The sequence below is a fragment of the Crocuta crocuta genome, unplaced genomic scaffold (genome assembly GCF_008692635.1).
Source record: "Crocuta crocuta isolate KB4526 unplaced genomic scaffold, BGI_CrCroc_1.0 scaffold5, whole genome shotgun sequence".
In the NCBI taxonomy this organism is placed as follows: domain Eukaryota; kingdom Metazoa; phylum Chordata; class Mammalia; order Carnivora; family Hyaenidae; genus Crocuta; species Crocuta crocuta.
The window spans coordinates 3,040,736-3,061,307 of NW_027530500.1; the positions used below are offsets into that span (position 1 = coordinate 3,040,736).

The following is a 20,572-nucleotide window of genomic DNA, read 5'->3' on the forward strand; positions in this document are numbered from 1 at the left end:
AGTAACCTTTACATTTATATCCATGACCCAAGCGAAAGTAAGACGCTTAACCGACTAAGCCACCCAGGCGCCCCTGATTGTATCTGTTATTTAATTGTATATTAACTTCTAGTTTAGCTACTTTTTAGAAGTCTTTATATTTTTTTCTTTTAGAATACACTTGTCTTTTTTTTTAATATTTTATTTATTCCTGAGAGAGAGAGACAGCAGGAGCAGGGGAGAGTCAGAGAGAGAGAGAGATACAGAATCCAAAACAGGCTCCAGGATCTGAGCTGGCAGTCAGAACAGAGCCTGACGCGGGGATCAAACCCACGAACCGTGACATCGTGACGTGAGCTGAAGTCGGACACTTAACTGACTGAGCCACCCAGGCACCCCTAGAAGTCTTTATATTTTAAGTAGCTTTGCCTTTACCCACATTGACACACCATAATCATTCAGAGACCATAGTTTATCTCTGGGTTCCCTGTTGCTGTTGTATACCCTATGTGTTTGGGCAATTATAGACATGTTTATCCATCATTATGGTATCACACAGGTTATTTTCACCATCCTAAAAATCTTCTGTGCTCTGTTTAGTCATCTCTTCCACCTACCCCAACCCTGGCCACTACCAATCTTTTTATCTCCAGTTTTGCCTTTTCCAGAATATCATACAATCAGAATCATACAATATATAGCTTTTCCAAGCCGACTCTTTCATTTACTGTTACGTATTTAAGTTTCCTCCATGTCTTTTTATGTCTTCATAGCTCATTTCTTTTTAGCACTGAACAATATTTCATTGTCTGATGCACCACAGTTTGTCAATTCACCTGTTGAGGGCACCTTGGTTCTTCCAACTGTTGATAATTATGAATAAAGGTACTATAAACATCGATTTGCAGGTTTTTGTGTGGACATGCATTTTCAACTCTTTTTGGGTAAATATCAAACACTACAATTTTTGGATCAATGGTTAAGAATAGATTTAGTTTTGTAGGGAATTGACAGGTGTCTCTGAAACTGGCTGTACATTTGGCATTCCCACCAGCAATGTATGAGAGTTCCTGTAGTTCCACATCTTAATCAGCGTTTGTTGGTGTCAGTGTTCCAGATTTGGATGGCTGTGTGGTGGTATCTCATGATTATTTTCACTTGCATTTCTCTGATGACATATGGTGTGGAACATCTTATTCTTATTTTCCATCTGTGTATCTTCCTTGGTGAAATGTCTTGTTCAGGTCTTTCACACACTTTTTAATAGGTTTGTATGTTGTTTCATTGTCACACTTTAAGTATTCTTAATATATTTTGAATAATAGCCCTTGATCAAAAGTGTCTTTTTAAAAATACGTTCTCCCATTCTGTGGTCTTTCAATTGCCTTAATGTTATTGCTCAAAAAGCAGATGTTTTACATTTTTACGAAGTCCATCTAACAATGATTTCTTTTATGGTCATCCAGGATTTCTCTGTTATTATCTTTTAGGAGTTTTACAGGTTTGTACTTTACTTTTAGCTGTATCATCCATTTGGAAATAATTGTTGTGAAGAGTATCAGTTTTGTGTCTAGATTTATTTATATATTTTTGCATGTAGATGTCCAATTGTACCAGTACCATTTGTTGAAGAGGCTATCTTTGCTCTATTGCACTGTGTTTCCGTCTTTGTAAGAGATCAATTGATTATATTCTGGGCTTTTTATTCTGTGCCATTTGTTTACTTGTCTATTCTTTTTATCTTGATTGTTGTTTTGTGTATTTTTCTTTCTAGATTTTCTTTTACGTATTGACTAGTTTTTGCTTGTCTAATTTTCAAACATAATTTTCAAAGTTTAACAACTTAGATTCATCATTTATTTTTTTATTTTTAGAGAGAAACAGAACACAAGTGGGGAAGATGAGCAAAGGGGGAGAAAGAGAGAGTCTTAAGTAGCCTCCACAGTCAGTGCTAAGCCTGACAAGGGGCTCTATTCCATGACCATAAAATCATAACCTCAGCTGAAATCAACAGTTGGAGGCTCAATTGACTGAGCCACCCAGATGTCTCTATATTTATCAATTTTAATGCTAATTTGTTTTCTAATAAAGTAAGTCCTGCTCCAGCCTGTGCAATTACTTTCACTTATTGTGTGCAAAAGCTAGCTCATGTGTGCTTCCAATTACATCTACTTTAGCACTAAAAGGGGTTTGCATATGAATTTCATTGAAGTATAGTTTGGGGCACATCATAGAAGTGTTGTATGTGCTGCTCCAATTTTAATTTAGAATCTAAATATTCTATAATTGCAAATTTGATGTCTTATATGATGTAAGTATTATTTTAATAATTCCTAACTTCCAAATAGGTTGGCTCTTTTATTTATACTTTTGTTACAAAAACACATATTTATTTTTGAAGTAAATAGTTGTAACAAATTCTATATTTGTGTAATTGCTGATTTTGTTTATCTATTGCATCAATTTTCAAGGCATTTTTCCTTAAAAATCCATTTGCTTCATTTATTAAGGCATTGTTTTGATTTATTTCCAAAAACACAATAAAATGTTTTGAAAATTTGTATTTTATAAATATTAAACATTCTTAGTTTTTATTTACAAGCCAATTAATGCACATAATGAGTGAAACAAAAATATACTAGAAGAAAATATTAACTCTTCTATACTGCAGTTTATATTCTGTCTAAAAATGTTAACTGCTCAAAATGTGTCCATAAGATTAAACTTTCTTGTATTTTGAGTTTATGAGATTTCTGTCACTGTTATTGGTATCCTTTTATTGATACTTTTAAAAAATTCTTTTTGTTTGTTTATTTTTTTTTTTTTTTTGAGAGAGGGAAACAGAGTGTAAGCAGGGGAAGGGCAAAGAGAGAGGGAGACACAGAATCCAAAACGAGGTCCAGGCTCTGAACTGTCAGCACAGGGCCCGATGTGGGGCTCAAACTCATGAACGGCAAGATCATAACCTGAGCCAGAACCAAGAGTCAGACTCTTAACCGATGGAGCCACCCAGGCACCCCCCTCTTGATGCTTTTAAGAATAAAAATGGATTACACAATACTCGTCACTCTTAAATTTTCATTTTCATGTAATGCACTAACATGGGTGTTTTTAAGAGTATCATGTAACTACAGATATCCCCATTGACATTTTATGAGAATACCTCTCACTCTGCATCCTTGCCAACACTGGTTGTGGGCTAACATCCTATTTTACATATTTTTTCATTTATTGGTCAGACTAGCATCTAAACTGATGTCAATTTTATTTAATTTGGATTTCCAAGATTATGAGCCTGTTGAGTGTCTTTGTGTGTATTTTAGGGCCTTGTGTTTTGTTTCCAGTGAAATATTCATTCATGGTCTTCTGCCTTTTATATTGGACTGTTCTTTTTCTTTTTCCTGTGGATTTATAAAAACTCCTTTCATATTCTGAATCCTAATCCTGCTTCAGGATATACTGATGGCAAATACTTTTCCATCACTTTGGATTTTAATTTTGTCCTGCTTATTCTAAAATTTTAATGGAGCCTTTTTTTTTTATATAGTTCACTTAGTATGTTAGTGCCATTAGAAAATCTCATCAACTTAGAATAATAAAGCTAATTTCTTATCTTCTTTCAAAAATCTTAAAGTTTTGCTCATTATATTTAAAACATTAATACAATGGCAATTAGCATTTGGAATGGTATGAAGTCAGAATACTGTTTCTTAGTGTTATTTCCCCACATTATTAACTAACAAAGTCTCAACATTATTTTTTTGAATCTTGCCATTTTACCATTTGTTTATTTATTCAATTGATATTTACTGAGCACCTATTATGTGCCAGGCACTGCTTCAGGTATAACATTTATATAAAATTATGAAGGCATTTAGAATACATCAGTGAACAAAATAGACTCCTAATCTCAATGGAGCTTATGTTCTTGTAAAGGCAGACAGTAAACAGAAACATAATAAATTATTACCATGCAGAGTAAGGGAGAAGGGAGTAAGTGCTATGCAAACTAAGAACAAGTTAAACTGGATGAGAAAGTGTAGGCAAGTTAGATATAGCCCTCATTAAAACAGAATTTAGGCAAAATTCTGAAAATGTAGACATGTAGGCAAAGAACATCCACTTAACAAGTCCTAAAATTCACAACTGCTTAGTAGTTTTTTTAAGTTTATTTATGTATTTGAGAGAGAGAGAGACAGAGAGAGAGAGACAGAGAGAGAAGGAGAGAGAATCCCAAGCAAGTGCCATGCTGTCAGTGCAAAGCCCCATGTGGGGCTCCATCTCACCAACTATGAGATCATGACCTGAGCTGAGATCAAGATTTGGACGCTAAACTGACTGAGCCACCCAGGCGCCCCACAGCTGCTTGGTATTTTTCAGGCAAAATAAGAGAGCAATGAGCCAGATATAGAGGAAGGAAGAAGAGGGCTGGCAGATGAGATGCAAAAGGACGGGGGCAGCTAGTACATGTGCATAATTTACAGCACTGTAGTGATGTTGGTTTTTACTGAGATGGGAACTCACTATAGAGTTTTATGCCAAGAGTGATCTTCTCTGACTTGTATTTTTAAAAGATTACTTTTGAGGCTTCATCAGGAATTGGGTTGACAGGGGAGTGAGGGCAGAGAAATCATTGAAGAGACAATGGAGTTCTCTAGCAGCACATGAGAGTGGCTCAGGCTGCAGAAGGCAGTAAAAAGTGGCAAAGCTCTGAGTACCGTGGGAATGAAGGCCAACAGGATTTCCTGATGGATATACAGTTTTAGAATATTCCAAGGATGTTGGCTACAATACTTGCCTAATCAGCTGGAAGGACTGCGTTGCCATTACTGAGATGGAGATGGCTGTGGTGAATTATATTTGCAGGAGGGCAAAGTGAATTTTGCTTTTGTTTTTCAGAAGCTCTACTAGACAGAGTTCGCCTGCCTTTTCAGTCTGCTTTAGCCACTTATTACTCCAACCACTTCTTCAGTGTCCAGTCTATGCATATTTCAGACATCTTTGTGTGTGGGAAGCCTGGCAATATTTTGCCTAAAGCTCATCCCATGAACTTTACAATTCACACTGCAGAGACTTCTGTATCTTTGCAGCTTAAATAGTTCAGGAGGCTACCTCTGTCTTCACACATACTGTACCCCACCCAAAGAGACCACCCTGGGCAATGTCTCCCAGATGAACAGTTCTTGATGCACTTCTCAAATTTGAGAGCCTCAAGCTCCCAGAGCTAGCCAGTAAAGTAGGAGCGATAGATGGAATGCAAATAAAGACTGTCCAAAAAGAGGAAGTGATTAACTGACAAATTCTACTGACACACTAAGTAAAATGAGGAATCAAATGTGACCATTGGTTTATCAATCTGGAAGACTCTGGTGACCACAGCAGGACCACAGGTACAAAAGAATGCCTGCATCATTGTCACTCATATTCTGCCAGAGGAACCAGGAATTACTGTTCCCATGGGGACTAAGGCTCAAACCACCTCTCTGTTGCTATGGACAAGGGTAAGAACAAACTTTGTTAGAAAATTAGCAGTCACCCCCCGCAGATCAGATCATTTATTTCCATCTCTGATATGAGGATTATTTACTTCTCCATTTGTTTCTAGTTTATACTATTCTTTTACATTGAGGTCAGCAAATATATTCTCTGTGGTGGTGAGTTTATAACATTTATTGAGACTTTTTTTCCTGTCTTAGAATATAGGCTACTCTTATGTATGTTCATTTGCTCAAAAAGAACCTCTATTCTCTATTTATAATATGTTAATTTTCCTTGTTTTCTTTTAAATCTTATCAAACTTGTTCCTATAATTTTCTATATAACTGCTTATTTTTTGTTCAGTCTCTGCCTTTCTGAGGTTACTTTATAATATTGGCACCACATTTAAATGGCTCATTTACCTATACATTCTGACAATTATTATTTTATGAATGTTATATTATTAGATACATATTGATATATTAATAATACATATTTATCAGTAGTTTATGTTTGCTTATATTCCATTTCATAAAATATAAAAATTGCTTCATATTTGCTGAGTTGCTTTATCTTTTCTTTTCATATTCTCAGTATTTTTAATGTTTATTTATTTTTGAGAAAGAGGCAGACAGAGTGCAAACGGGAGAGGGGCAGAGAGAGAGGGAGACACAGGATCTGAAGCAGACTCCAGTCTCTGAGCTGTCAGCACAGAGCCCGTCGCAGTGCTTGAACTCACGAACCCTGAGATCATGACCTGAGCCAAAGTTGGACTGACTCAGCCGACTGAGCCACTGGTGTCCCTCTGTATTTTTTTTTCTTTTAAATCTTCTTGCAGGCAACATATTGTATCTTGTTTCTTTAAACAATAAAACAGTTTTCTGAGTTAGTAAATTAAGCCCATCTGAAGTTCTATAATTTCTCTTACTATCAGAACTCTTTTCTGTCATTTGGTTTCATATATTTTTGAATTGTCATTCTTTTCTCTTTCCTTTTTGTAGTTTCATTGCCTAGAAACATTTTATCTGATTATTTGAAAGTTATATATATGTAGTTTTTTCTTCAGTGGCTGCTGTAATTATCTTTTTCTTGCTGATTTTGTTATCTTTAATAAAGTTTGTTTCTCCCATGAACATGCCAAGCACTTCAGAAAGTTCTCAATCGGCACCAACTTTTCCTTCCACACTCTCTGTCCCTCACGTGTGCTGCTCTTATCTCTTGAACTTGTAATGCTATGTACTATATGACATACATTTTAAAATCCTTAATCCTTTATACATCTTACTAATTATTGATTCATTCTTACCTTTTCACAGCATTCTTTGGTTTTGTTTTCATTTTGCTGAAAAACCTCCTCCAAATCATTTTCAAAGTGAAATTTTATATTATAAACAATCTAAGGTGCTGAATTCCTGAAAATGTTTTTATCGTTTTCCCTTATTTAAAATATACAGTAACTGAATATGCAATGCCAGGCTCAAAGTTATTTGAAATTTGAAGAGCGTATTACCATCTTTCTCTTGACATCTGAAGTTATTGATGAGATGTCTGATAACATCCGGATATTGAACCTTCACGGAGATCAGTTCTTTATCTCTGAAGGGTTTTAGAATTGTCCTTTTGTATTTAACCTTCTTAAATGTTACTGGATAGATCTCTTTTCTTATCATTGCATTTGTCATTCCATGATTTCTTTCAAAGTGAGGTATTTCAACGTTTATATATTAAAAAGGTTATTATTGCTTCAAATAATTCTTCTCTTTTATTTACATTTACATGTATCTATTTATTTCTTCTCCCATGTTTCAGACATGTCCATTTCTTCTTGTATCTCTTTTTTTTCTTTTATAGTTTATTGTCAAATTGGCTTCCATATAATATCTCTTTTATTTCTTAGCTTGAAAAAGAATGTCTATACATGCTGTCCTGATGTTTTCTTGAATTATCTGATCTGGTCTAATGTTCATTAATTTATTCTCTAGCTCTATCTATTATACTATTTAATTTCACAGATTTGCCTCTTAAAACTTTAAGTCTGTGTGTATATACTATGTGTGTGTGGGGGGGTGTGTATATAGTAAAACCTTGAATTGCTGGTAACTTTTTCTGTGAGTGTTCTGCAAGATGAGCAAACATTCCTAATAAATTTTAATTTGACAAATGAACAATGTCTATTAAGACAAGTAATACTTGATGCTGAACATCACATGATCACAACTGAGCCAATAGTTCTTGCAAATCGCTTTGACATACAAGTGCTTTGGATTACAAGCATGTTTCTAGAATGAATTATGTTCACAAACTAATGCTTTACTTTAATTGCTTCAATTTTTCTGCTTTGTTCCTCCATATATCTGCGTGTTTGTGCCAATATTCTACATGGATTATGTTTAATTAAGTTGTATATCCGTGGCATGGATTCTATTAAGTTTATAGCAGTTGTTTGGTTTCTTACCTTCATTTATAAATGGATGGATGGCTTTCCACATGAATTCATATCCACTCAGACTATCAGCTACATCGCCTGGCAATATGCACTAAGCAACATAAGGGAGGGGTGTATCTAACTTCGGAGAGCTCCAGTTAAGACAGACTGGGCACGTGGAATTTGCTCTTTGCTCAGCAGAACACTGGCTTCCTCTCTGTTGCCTCACTAGTAGTAGCCTTTGGGAACGAGTTGTCCCCTAGCCCTCGGTTTATGGACAGGGAAGAAAGGAGGACATACCCAGGGCTCCTCTTTGCAGTGGGGAAGCTTCCTTTGTCAGGCTGAGTGGATCCTGTGGCTTCTCTACCTGTTAGCAGTACCTGGGCAGGTGACGTTTCTCCTGGTGCAATGAGCAAATGGAAGGCGCCTAAATGAAAGCTTCTCCCAATGCATCTCCCTCATCCCAGACTATGTTTTCTCCTCAGACCACTGGTTTCTCATAGCACAGATGCTACTCCGGATCTTTATGCTTCCTTCCCCTGTGCTCAACTGGGGACAGGTGGGCAGGAGCAGCACTCACAGCTGGAGTCTCTTCCCCATTTTGCCAGGACTCTCAAGTCTCATATAATCTCTCCTCAATATATGGTGGGTTCTGTTTTTTATTCCTCCTATGGTTTAAGTAGTCACACTAGGAGTTTATCTATGGGTTGGTCATTTCAAAGCAACAGTTATATTTAACTTTTGAAATATTTGTCTTCCAATTTTCCTAACTTAATTTCTTATATTTCTTAAATTCTCCTTATAATTTGTTATTATATAAAAATTATTATATAATTATATTAATTATAAATGAATAACATATTAATTATATGTGATTGTACATTAATACATTATATAATATGAGTTATATTAAAATTAATTAATATCAGTATTATTTATTATATAATCTTATATGATAACAAATTATAAGGAGAATTTAAGAAATATAAGAAATTAGGTTAATTGAATTATTTCTGGCTTATGTAAGCTTGTTACAAGGTTTTTACATTACTAATAAAAACATTTATAATGAGAAATTTTCCTCTGAAAATATCCAGGCTCCATCCTTAAGATTTTTTTTGGTAAAATATTCTCATTTTGTTACTTTCCAAGTAGTTTTCACCCTTGAATTGTTTTTAAAGAAGATATTTCTTAATTTCCAAATGGCCACTTTTTGTTTTTCAGTTTTGGTTTGCCAGTTTTTTTCATGTTTATATCTGGTTTTATTTTGTTATTTTCAAGGCTATATCCTATAAACACTTCTTTGAATATTTGTTGTGAGTATCTTTGATCTATAGAATTCTTAAAGATTTATTTAAACATTTATTAATGCCATTTTTATTTTTTTAATCAAAGTTTTCTTTTTTTAAGTTTATTTATGTATTTTGAGAGAGAAAGAGCCAGCAGGGGAAGGGTGGAGAGAGAGGGAGAGAGAGAGAATCCCAAGTAGGCTCTGTAGAGTCAGCACAGAGCTCAGTGTGGGGCTTGAACTCATGAACCATGAGATCATGACCTACACCAGAATCAAGAGTTGGTGGCTTAACTGGCTGAGCCACCCAGGTGCCCCTCAAAGTTTCCTTTTGTTGATATAGTGGGACTCCTGTTATTTGATGTATTAAGATTTCAGATTATTATAACTTTTTGTTAATTCTGTTTTATATCTTTGTATTTTATTACTTTTCCAGTGCAATATTTTAAGCTGTATTTTTAATATTAATATTGAGTTTACACTGGTTTTGTTTATCCTTTACTTTGATCCTTCATTTATCATTTTTATTTTTATTTTTTTATTTAAATTTTTTTAAATGTTTTATTTATTTCTGAGAGAGAGAGAAAGAGAGAGAGAGAGAGAGGCAGTGTGAGCAGGGGAGGGTCAGGGAGAGAGGGAGACACAGAATCTGAAGCAGGCTCCAGGCTCTGAATTAGCTGTCAGCACAGAGCCCGATGTGTGGCTTGAACCCACAACCCGCGAGATCATGACCTGAGCTGAAGTCGAATGCTTAACCAACTGAGCCAGCCAGGCGCCCCTCATTTATTATTTTTAATAACTACATATACTTAAATCATTTTTAGCCCAGTATGACTATCTTCAGTGGAGAGATTCAGTCCTTTCACATTTTTTTTAACTGAAATATTTTATTTTGTCCCCTCTATTATTCTATAGTATTTGTTATGCATTTGAAATTGTGTCTTTCTTTTTTATTTTCCGACTTTGCTTCTTATGGTCAATTTCTTCTCTTTCTTCAATTCCTCCTCTTCACATACTAACCATCTCCCTAACCCTCCCACAACCACATGCACACACCACTCCTGCCCTTTGATTAAAGTGGTTAACTTTTGGGGTAAAATAATCATGATAATATAATATAATTGCATGTCTATGTGTATATTTCACTTATATACGATGCTTATATTTTATGTATTCAATTTCTCCTTTTGTCTGAGATGAAATATTTGTGAAACATAACTTCCTCACTAACTTTGCCACCCTTTAACTTTATGTGTTTCATTTGAGCAACTTAAAATATTATATTCAGCTTTTATTAGTATTTTTATATTTCTCTATGTTATTAACTCATACTTGGCATTTATAGTACACATTTATAAACAGATTTTGTCATATCTTTAGTCTTAGCATAATTAATTTCCTACTATTCTTTCCTGTGTTATTTGTCTTCCTTTATATTGACCTCTTTGGTTTGTGTGGACTAAATTGGAAGAGAAAGACAAGTGCTAGTTGAGGGGTTTCTTTGTTTTGTAGATAAGAACATGAAGTTTATTCTTGAAGTCCTACAAATCTAAAACTTGGCTGTATTTGCCCTGAAGGGTTCATTTATTCATCCAGTGCAACTTTTTTGAGTATCCCTCTGTGCAAGGCACTGCTTTAGGATTTGAGAGCACAGCAGAACACAAAATGGGTGTAATTATCTGTTCTCCTAGTATTCATACTTTAATTGTCTATGATAGAAATTAAATAAATAACTTAAGATTTAAGTAGAGAAAAGGCCTACAAAAACATTGTAGAAAAATAAATCACTAAAAAAATGACCTTTGAGCAAATGGGAGATGAAAGAGAGAGTCATCAGGATTGACAAGTGTAGTGTTCCAGAGAAGAGCAACCATGAAGGTCCCCATGAAGAGTGCCAGGCATGCCAAATGACACCTAGGAGGCCAGCGGGCTGGAGCATAGAAGTGTGGAAGAGACTAACGGACAATGTTGGTGGAGAGGCTGTAAGTACTGGAGCCACATTATGTGAAATAATATAGGCTATATGAGCTTCTTGGCTTTTATTTTGAATGAAAGGTGACTTTGAGTAGAAAGAGTGACTTTGAGTAGAAGAACGGCATGATCTAACATATTTTATGGGATCTCTCTTGCTACCAAATAAAGAACAGAGAGAACAAGTATGATGAAATTAACAAGAGAACTAAGGATATTGCAATCATCTGGATCAGAAATAATGGTAATTTGATCATCATGATAATAGAGGAGATGGTAAAAAGAAATGATAGAACAGTGAATTTTTATTGGATCTAGAGAGGATACAATTCTGGTTCGTTGGCTCTAAAGTGTGAGAGAAAGAGAAAGAATCAGAAATAACCCCAAGGATTGGGCATAAGAAACAGAAATGGGGTTATTATTAACTGTGAGTGTTAATAGTATAGGTACAGGAGGTATAGGAGGAAAGATTATTTGTTCAGCACTGACATATTCTGTTTGCAGGGCTTACCAGACATTCAAGTCGGAAAATGTCAAACACACAATTAGATGTACAAGCCTGGAACTCAGGGTAGAATTTAGATTGGCTGGACCTAGGATTCTCAGCTTGTGATTTTTTCCCCCAGGAATCCGTAAATGCTGACATTCTCTTCTCACTAATAATATTGCAATTAATATCTCATGAATTGTATAATGGATTGAAAAAATAAAAGTAAACCATGCTACTGCATTCAATGCACACGTGAAAAAGAGAGTTACTAAATGGTCTTTAATAACAGGTATTTATCTTACCATTATATATCCTCTTAAGGAAAAAAACCTTCCAGTTGCATATCACCTTCTTAAATTACATTACATAAGTGCAGGTTTCCAAATCTCCCTGAGGTTGAGCATAGAGTGTCTCATGAATCATAATCAGCTGTGGACAGTTATTCACAGGGCAAAGGTAGCACATGGCCGTTTTAAATATAGAAAAAGGATCTTGATCTCTTTTAAAATCTTAGAAAGGACAAGCTTATAGTAGAGGCATATTGCAGAATCTCTGACTGTATATTTCTTAAACATTTGATTAAATTCATGTGTTTTTCTTCTTAATAGAATGACATATTGGCTAGATGGTAACTTCCCTTGAAATTTACCTGAAAACTTTTTCTAGGTATATATCTGGTCCTGGGCTATAGGCTGTTTTTAGTATATCATTCCTTAATTCAAAGATTATATGCTCATGCCTTAGGTATGTGGCTAGATTTGCACGTGCTCAAGCAATGTACTCGTCACCATCACCTTCTCCATCCATTGAGTTTCAGCATCTGTACATCCTTCTCCACATCTCAAACTCAATTTTCTGCCAGGTCAGTTCCACCCCTTACTATTTTTCAGGTAGCTGTAAATTTTTCACGGGAACTATTTTCCTTTTTTGAAAATCAGTTGACTTCAAATTCATCTCAATTTGCTGTCCTGTCTCATTAATCCTCAAGGCCACACTTCTTTGATGTCCAAGTAAAGCAGTTCCTGCATAAAATTTCACTCTGATTTATGGAGTTAGTCTCCAAGGGTTTTCTGTCTGTCTCTTGCATGCTAAGTTTATTTTTCTGCTTTTGCACTGTACAATTTCTTCATGAGATCTATACTTTAGTTTTGATTATTCATATTTTTATTGCCCAGAGATAACAAAACCTACAATTTGTCTCAAAATATTATCTGGTTTCTCTTTGGATCCGTCTTTCTATGTTCCTGGGCACTGTTAGACTTCTCCATTTTGAATATAATGTGATGTCCTGAATGATTTGGGGTTATAATATTAAGTTTATTAATTTAGAAGAAGGAGAATGACATGGGTTCGTGGGCTGCTCCACAAGGGAAATTTTCCCATGGCTTTCTTTTGTTTACTGGGAAGGTTACTCGTCAGCCAGTTTTCTATTGGGCAAAGATGAAAGAATAGTGTTGCACAATCATCATTTGGCAGCGGGGAAAATGACTCTAAGCAAGGAAGAATTTTGGTGTCTCTCATGTTCTTCCCTCCTTTCCTGATTTTGGTCCACCAAAGATCAGAAAATGTTTCTTTTTAGGGTCAATATATTTCATCCTCATGTTAAGAATCCTAGTCAGAATTGGGGCGCCTGGGTGGCTTAGTCGGTTAAGCGTCCGACTTTCGCTTAGGTCATGATCTCGCGGTTCGTGGGTTTGAGCCCCGCATCGGGCTCTGTGCTGACTGCCAGCTCAGAGCCTGGAGCCTATTTCAGAGTCTGTGTCTCCCTCTCTCTCTGACCCTCCCCTGTTCACGCTGTCTATCTCTCTCTCTCCTAGAAATAAATAAAAATTAAAAAAAAAAAATCCTAGTCAGAATACACAATGCTGCTTGGTCAAAGATCTAGTTATGTTTCAAGAGAAACAATTTAAATATCTCTAAAACCCATTCTTCTTCTTTACTTGCCCCTCCAAACTAGAGGCAATAGGTGGCATTTTTAATTTTCTACATTTGATTTTTTTATAAAAGCAAATGCCCTTTCCTTGATATTACATAGGTTTTAGGATCTCAGGATTTTTTCTTCAATTGAAATAACCCAATTGAAAGACTCTTAAACTTTTTCAATTTGGATACATTTGTACCAAATTTAGAAAAAAAAATTCTTTGACTTTGAAAATGTGTGTGTGTGTGCATAAGTTTTCATTCAATATATTCAGTGTTTTCAAACACATCCATATTTTCTACATCCATGGCTATTGGAATATTTTATTTTCTTCTCTTTAAAATCTTTTTAAATTAATTTTTTATTTTAATTCCAGTGTAGTTAGCACACAGTGTTATGTTAGTTTCAGTTGTACAATATAGTGATTCAGCACTTCCATACAATACCCTGTGCTCAGCCCTAGTGAGCACACTTCTTAATCTCCATCACCTGTTCATTCATCCCCCACCTACCTCCTTTTTGTGAACCTTCAAGTTTATTTTCTATAGTTGAGTCTGTTTCTTGGTTTGTTTCTCTCTCTCTTTCTTTTTTTTTTTTCCCTTTTGCTCTTGAGTTGTATTTCTATTTGTGAAATCATATGGGATTTGTCTTTCTCTTACTGACTTACGTTGCTTAATATTATACACTTTAGTACTATCCATGTTGTTGCAAGTAGCAGGATTTAATTCTTTTCTTTGGCTGAATAAAATTCCACTATATACATATATATGTATCTTTATCCATTCATCTATCCATGGACATTTGGGTTGCTTCTATAATTTGGCTATTGTAAATAATGCTGCTATAAATATAGGGGTGCATGTATCCCTTTGGATTATTGTTTTTGTATTTTGGGGGGAAATACCCAGTAGTGTGATTATTGGACTGAAACATAGCTCTACTTTTAACTTTTTGCGGAACCTCCATACTATTTTCTGAGTAGCTGCACCAGTTTGCCTTCCTACCAATAGTGCAACAGGGTCTCTTTTTCTCCACACACTCACCAACACTTGTCATTTTTTGTGTGTTTGATTTTAGCCATTCTCACAGGTGTGAGGTGATATCTCACTGTAGTTTTGATTTTCTTTTTTTTTTTTCATTTTCATAAGTGATTACGAGCATCTTACTATGTTTCTGTTGGTCACATATATCTTCTTTAGAGAAATGCCTGTTCATGTCATCTACCCATTTTAACTCAGATTATTTGTTTTCTGGGTGTTGAGTTGCATCAATTATTTATATATTTTATATACTAACCCTTTATTGGATATGTCACTTACAATGGGATAACCGATTCTGTAGGTTGCCTTTTAGCTTTGTTGATGATTTTCTTCACTGTGCAGAAGCATTTTATTTTGATAGAGTCCCAGTAGTTTATCTGGACTATTCTTTTTTCGACTGAGTTTATTTGACTTAGTCAATGAAGTGAAAATAAAAAGAATATTTACCTAGAAACTGTCTCAACACCATTTGTGAGATGTTTTAATTGCTGCACAAAGTTTTTTTCTCACTTCTATAAATGCCAATTTTTTCTCTAGATTCTTTCCTCTGTTGTCTCCAGGTATGGATCTGGATTGCAAGGTAAAAATGATGTGGAGCAGAGCTACACGAAACTACAGCCAATATTCAATGTGAATGAGAACTTAAATATTTGTTGTGGTAAGTCACTGAATTCGGGAGTTGTTTCTTACTGCAGCTTAATCTGACTGATACAATATCAGTGTTGATGGGCTTTTCTCCCTACATTTGTTTTATTTTGGTTACAGTTTTTTTAGCAAGGAGTTTAGGGAGATTTTCTATGCTACCATTTTATCCCTATTAGTGTGTTTTTAAGTTTCATTAAATTGAGTTATTGAATTAAGTTGAATTGAAATATATTACTAAATTTAGCATATCTTGGGAATGTAGATATGCAAAATGGCATAGGATAAATGGATTGAATTAATTTTGATTTCTGTTTGTATCTAATTTCATTTGATGTTTTGTCTATCACATTTATGGCCACTGTTCTAACTCAATCTTCTTCTTTTTAAATTTTTTAATGTTTATTTATTTTTGAGACAGAGTGTGAGCAAGGGAGGGGCAGAGAGAGAGGGAGACACAGACTCTGAAACAGGCTACAGGCTCTGAGCTGTCAGCACAGAACCCGATGTGGGGTTTGAACTTACAAACCGTGAGATCATGACCTGAGCCAAAGTTGGATGCTTAACCGACTGAGCCCACCCAGGTGCCCCTAAATCAATCTTCTTCTAACTTTAAATGAAGTCTTTTCACCTTTCCACAATGATGAGTTTCTTCTATATTAGTGTTTCAGAGATAAGGCTTATGGGCATAATTAAAGAACTATGCTTAAATTATTCAAACTTTATAATAAATTACATATCTAAAATAGATCACAGTCACAAGGTTTGTATATCATCAAGCAGAGAAACGATTGGCATTGGATCAAAGTATCAAGCCAACCTGGAATGAATTTAATAAGTCTGAGGGAACATGATTAGGAAACCAGTCATTTGGGAGCAAAAAAATGCATTAGTCTGTCTTTGATGATCTGGGACTCCATTGTTACTATAGATAACATACATTGGACATCAAATTTTGGAAAGAAATGTGAAGTTGAATAATGCCAGTTTCTTTCCAACTGCCACTGAGAAAAATATATAGCTACTTTGTAAAGGGGAAGTCTTTTGTAATATGAAAAAGAGCATTTGTATATCAGAAGAATATTATGCAAAGACAACTCTCATTTTTAGGAGATGTTCAACCACTCCAGACTCGCACATTTTAGATAAAGAAGACGAAGTTATCAGTTAGCAATATCTGTACTACTCAATTTTGAGATTAATTATATGTAGCTTTAAAAAAGCTAATGCCTGGGGCGCCTGGGTGGCTTAGTCGGTTAAGCATCCGACTTTCACTTAGGTCATGATCTCGCGGTTCGTGGGTTCGAGCCCCGCGTCGGGCTCTGTGCTGACTGCCAGCTCGGAGCCTGAAGCCTGTTTCAGTCTGTGACTCCCTCTCTCTCTGACCCTCCCCTGCTCATGCTGTCTCTCTCTCTCTCTCTCCTAGAAATAAATAAAACATTAAAAAAAAAAAAAGCTAATGCCTCAAGACATTTCTATCCCCCATCTTTTGGGATTGTTTTCATCTTCCTAAATCACAGACAGACATTCTCTCACATTTTAAGATTTAGCTTAATCTAAACCAGGCAAATCTCTTCTGTGCAACCATCGTATCCTCATCAAGCTGTTGGCTCCCCCTAGCAGTTGTCACATTTTATTATCATTAGAACATAGACTTCTTAGACACTCTTAGTAGGTGTTGAGTATTATGTCTACAGAATGAATGAAAGTCAAGATGAATGGAAAGAGGAATACATTAGGAGGTTTGACATTAGTAACAAATTTGGTAGGGTCACACACCGAACTGTCTTACATCTTTAAAGGATCAATGAGATACCATTACAAATCAACTAGAAAAAATAAAAAGCCAAATGCTGGGGAGTATGCAGAACAACTAGAAGTCTCAGACACTGCTGGTGTGAGCACCAAATGGTATGTACAGACAACTTTGGGAAGCTCTTTCATAGTTTCTTACAAAGTTAAACATGAGTATTAAACTCAGCAATTCCACTTCTGGGAATTTACTCCATGGAAATGGAAACATATGTGTCCACCAAGGACTATATGCAGAGGTTTATAGAAACTTTATTCAAAGGAGCTCCAAAATGGAAACAACCCCCATGCTCATCAACTGGTGGATAGAATTATGATATATCCATACAATTTATATTCTCAGCAAAAATTAGTGAACTAGATATGTGCATCAATAGGGGTAAAGTTCAAACAAACGATATTATGTAAAAAAATTAGAATATATGACTTTGCTTTCATTCATATGATGTTTTAGAAAGGCAGAACAATAGAGACCAATATGAGATTGCCAGAAAGTTCTCTTCTGGTGGAAAAAAAGAGAATAATTCAAATGGGACACAAAGCAATTTCTTTGGTGAAATGGGGCTGTTTTATATTTTGATTGGGGCAGTGGTTAAATGATTGTATAAATTTGTTTTGCTCTCCTGCTTAAATGAAATAAAATGCCTTATACATTCATTGTTTATGTTACATCTTTACAAAGCTAGAATTAGCTAATAGAAATTATGAAATTTCTGGATAATTTACAATTTGGGTGTCTACTTTGTGCCTGCATTGCACTGGGTTCTTCACAACCCTTTCAATCACTTAAGCAACACCACAAATTGCTAGATATGGATAACATTTCTAAAGATCAAATAACCTAAATACATTGTAACAGGCAAGCATTGGGAATGGGGTTTCTAATTAGATCTTCCTGGCTCTATAAGCCATGTGTTAACACATGGGTCTATGACTGACAGGAAAGCTGTCATTCTGAGCACTCTTTGTCACATATAAGGAGAATTGTGTTATTTTCCTGTCAAAAACTTTTCCATTTACTTCCTCTTCCTATTGAGTAATATCCACACCCTGCATCATGGCCTCTGATGTTGCATGTACACAGAACCCTGCCAACCTCACCATGTGTTCCATTCCATTCTCTCGGTGATCTCCCAGGCTCCATACGAGCAATTCTGCATGTGTGGTTCCTTGTTCTGGCAAATCCTTACATCCTATTCTTTCTGTAAAAGATTGTTTTCACTTTATGATCTCAACCCAAATGTCATTTCATCAGAGATATGCTCCCTCATCACTTCAGACGATGTGTTTATTATCATTTTCTCTCAACAAACAAACCTGGTACATTGCCTAGGACATAATAAATACTCCATGAGCGTGCTGAACAAATGAATGAAGACGTTGATGAATTCAGGCAGGGGCAGAGAGAAAACTGTTATAATCTATTTCAAAAGGACAGACCATTCAAAAGGAGAACTTTTGGATTTCGAAGCTGAAATCTGAGATCTGCATATATTAATGAAAATCAATAAATAGCAATAGGCTTGCTACGAAGACAGAAGCTGGTATTAAATCAATTAAGAATGTTGTCTCTATGTAAATTAGAAACATCAACTAAATTAAACTGCTGAAAACAGAAGATTAAAAGAATATTAATGAACTGATAGAAACTTGATAAGATTTCCAAAATGTTGTCGTCATTGTTGTTTTTACTTCAGTGAGAACCAAATGTAGGGAAAGGCATTCTGAGAGTGTTCCATAGCCTTCATGTGTTACAGACACACTTCGCAGAAGGCCACTGCCTGAGACTTCCATCATCCAGGTTAAAATAAAAGATAGGCTGAGTCCTTTCATAACCTCCACCCACATCAAGGAGTAAGCAGGATTCAAAGGTTAACGCATGCTCCTGTACAAGTGCTTCATGCTGATTTTCTTCCTGGGAAATGTATTTTGCTGTGATAGCTGGACTGAAAGACAGTGCCCTTGATGCCACCCCACAGCAAGTCTGAGGGTGCCACAGAACCTTCCATTCCCCTGGTGGGACCTCATCTCCCCACCTCCCAGCTCTAGAAACATTCCCTGGCTGGAGGTAAACTCAGAACTGATCTCTTACACACCACAGGCTCCGTCCTAACCCCCCGCCCCCCTCCCCCCAGTAGACACATACCCTTTCAGGACTGATGCTTTCATGTCAGCATCTCCATTACATCAGACAACACAACAAAACCATGTGTATCCACCATGTGCATAGGGGTGCACACACCTCCTAATTGGGTCCAGTCTGCCTCTCTCCCAGTTTCCCTAAATTCTTCACCTGAGTTGCTCCATCTATCAGTAATACCCCTTCTTTTTTCAGCCTCTTTTCTGAGTACCTCCTTCACTGTCTTGCTCTGACAGAAGTCTAACAGACTCTAAGGATATTGCTTCCATTTAAAGAGGTGGTTCTCTATGGCCTCTGGGACATCTCATTTTCTGCTAGCCCTGAAAGTAGGGTACTCCTTGCCAGCACTTCTGAATAATCCACTACTTCCACGCCCTCATAACATTTCTCATTCTTGTATTCTAGAAAAGCATCATGCGCCTTCATGAGGGCAATGATCGTATCTGGGAAAAATGAACGAAATAAATGCTGACTGCTCTCACTGAATTATCTAATGCAGGATCTGAAGTGGGATCCCAGCATTGTCCAGTAGCGTGTCTAGTATGTGGTCTAGTATATAGCTCTTCTCAAATCACTGTCCCAGTTTCTGAAACGGCTCATTTCCCAGTCACTAATTCTTTCGACTTCCACCACCCATCATCCTTTCTAGTTTCCAGTTCCTGATCTTGGTTCATGTTTCACTGAGGAAATCAAGCCATTCAGGAAGTACCTTCTTGATCCCCTCACAGCCAAATCTTTCTTTATCTTTACTCATACCTCCATACTCTTTCTTTCTTCCCATCCAAAGAGATATATTGTCCCCATGACCACTGCTCCATTTCTCTGAGCACATCATTATGGAAACATTATCTAAAAAAGTAATCAGTATTTATCACCTACATTTGCTTACCTCCCATTCTCTCATGGACCTTTATTTCTCCCACTACTACTTGAGCACAGATGGTCTGCTTCATGAATGAACTCAACAATGATAAATCTAATGTTAAATTCTCAATATTCATCCCACTCACCTTGGAGACAATATTTGACCCTGTTGATGACACTTTCTTCAAGGAATTCCTTCACTCAGACTCACATGTTCTAGACTCTTTTCACATCCTCTCTGCTTTATATTCTGATGTTCTCTCCTCTCAGCCTGCAACCTGCTTTAACTTTCTAGATGATACAAATGACTCCATGGAATGAAAGGCAAGCTGATGGCCCCAAACTGTATCTTTGTCCATAATGCCTTCTTGAACTCAGATTCATATAAATAACTATCTACCTGACATTCCACTAGAATGCTTAAATGTTTTTTCAATTATCCTGGCCTTTCCAAATCTTTCATTTTAATCCCCAAACATGATTTTTCCCTTAGTGTGTCCTCACTTACTAAATGGCAGCAAT

General features: G+C 36.0%; 1 long non-coding RNA gene across 1 annotated transcript in view; it reads right to left on the reverse strand.

Annotated features, from left to right (window-relative positions):
• LOC144233726 (uncharacterized) overlaps nucleotides 1–20,329 on the reverse strand; it is a 21,472-nt gene extending 1,143 nt beyond the window's left edge. Inside the window, exon 1 of the long non-coding RNA XR_013335741.1 lies at nucleotides 20,197–20,329. This is a non-coding gene — a long non-coding RNA (uncharacterized LOC144233726). The remainder of the gene's footprint in view (nucleotides 1–20,196) is intronic.
• Nucleotides 20,330–20,572: the final 243 nt, after the last annotated feature.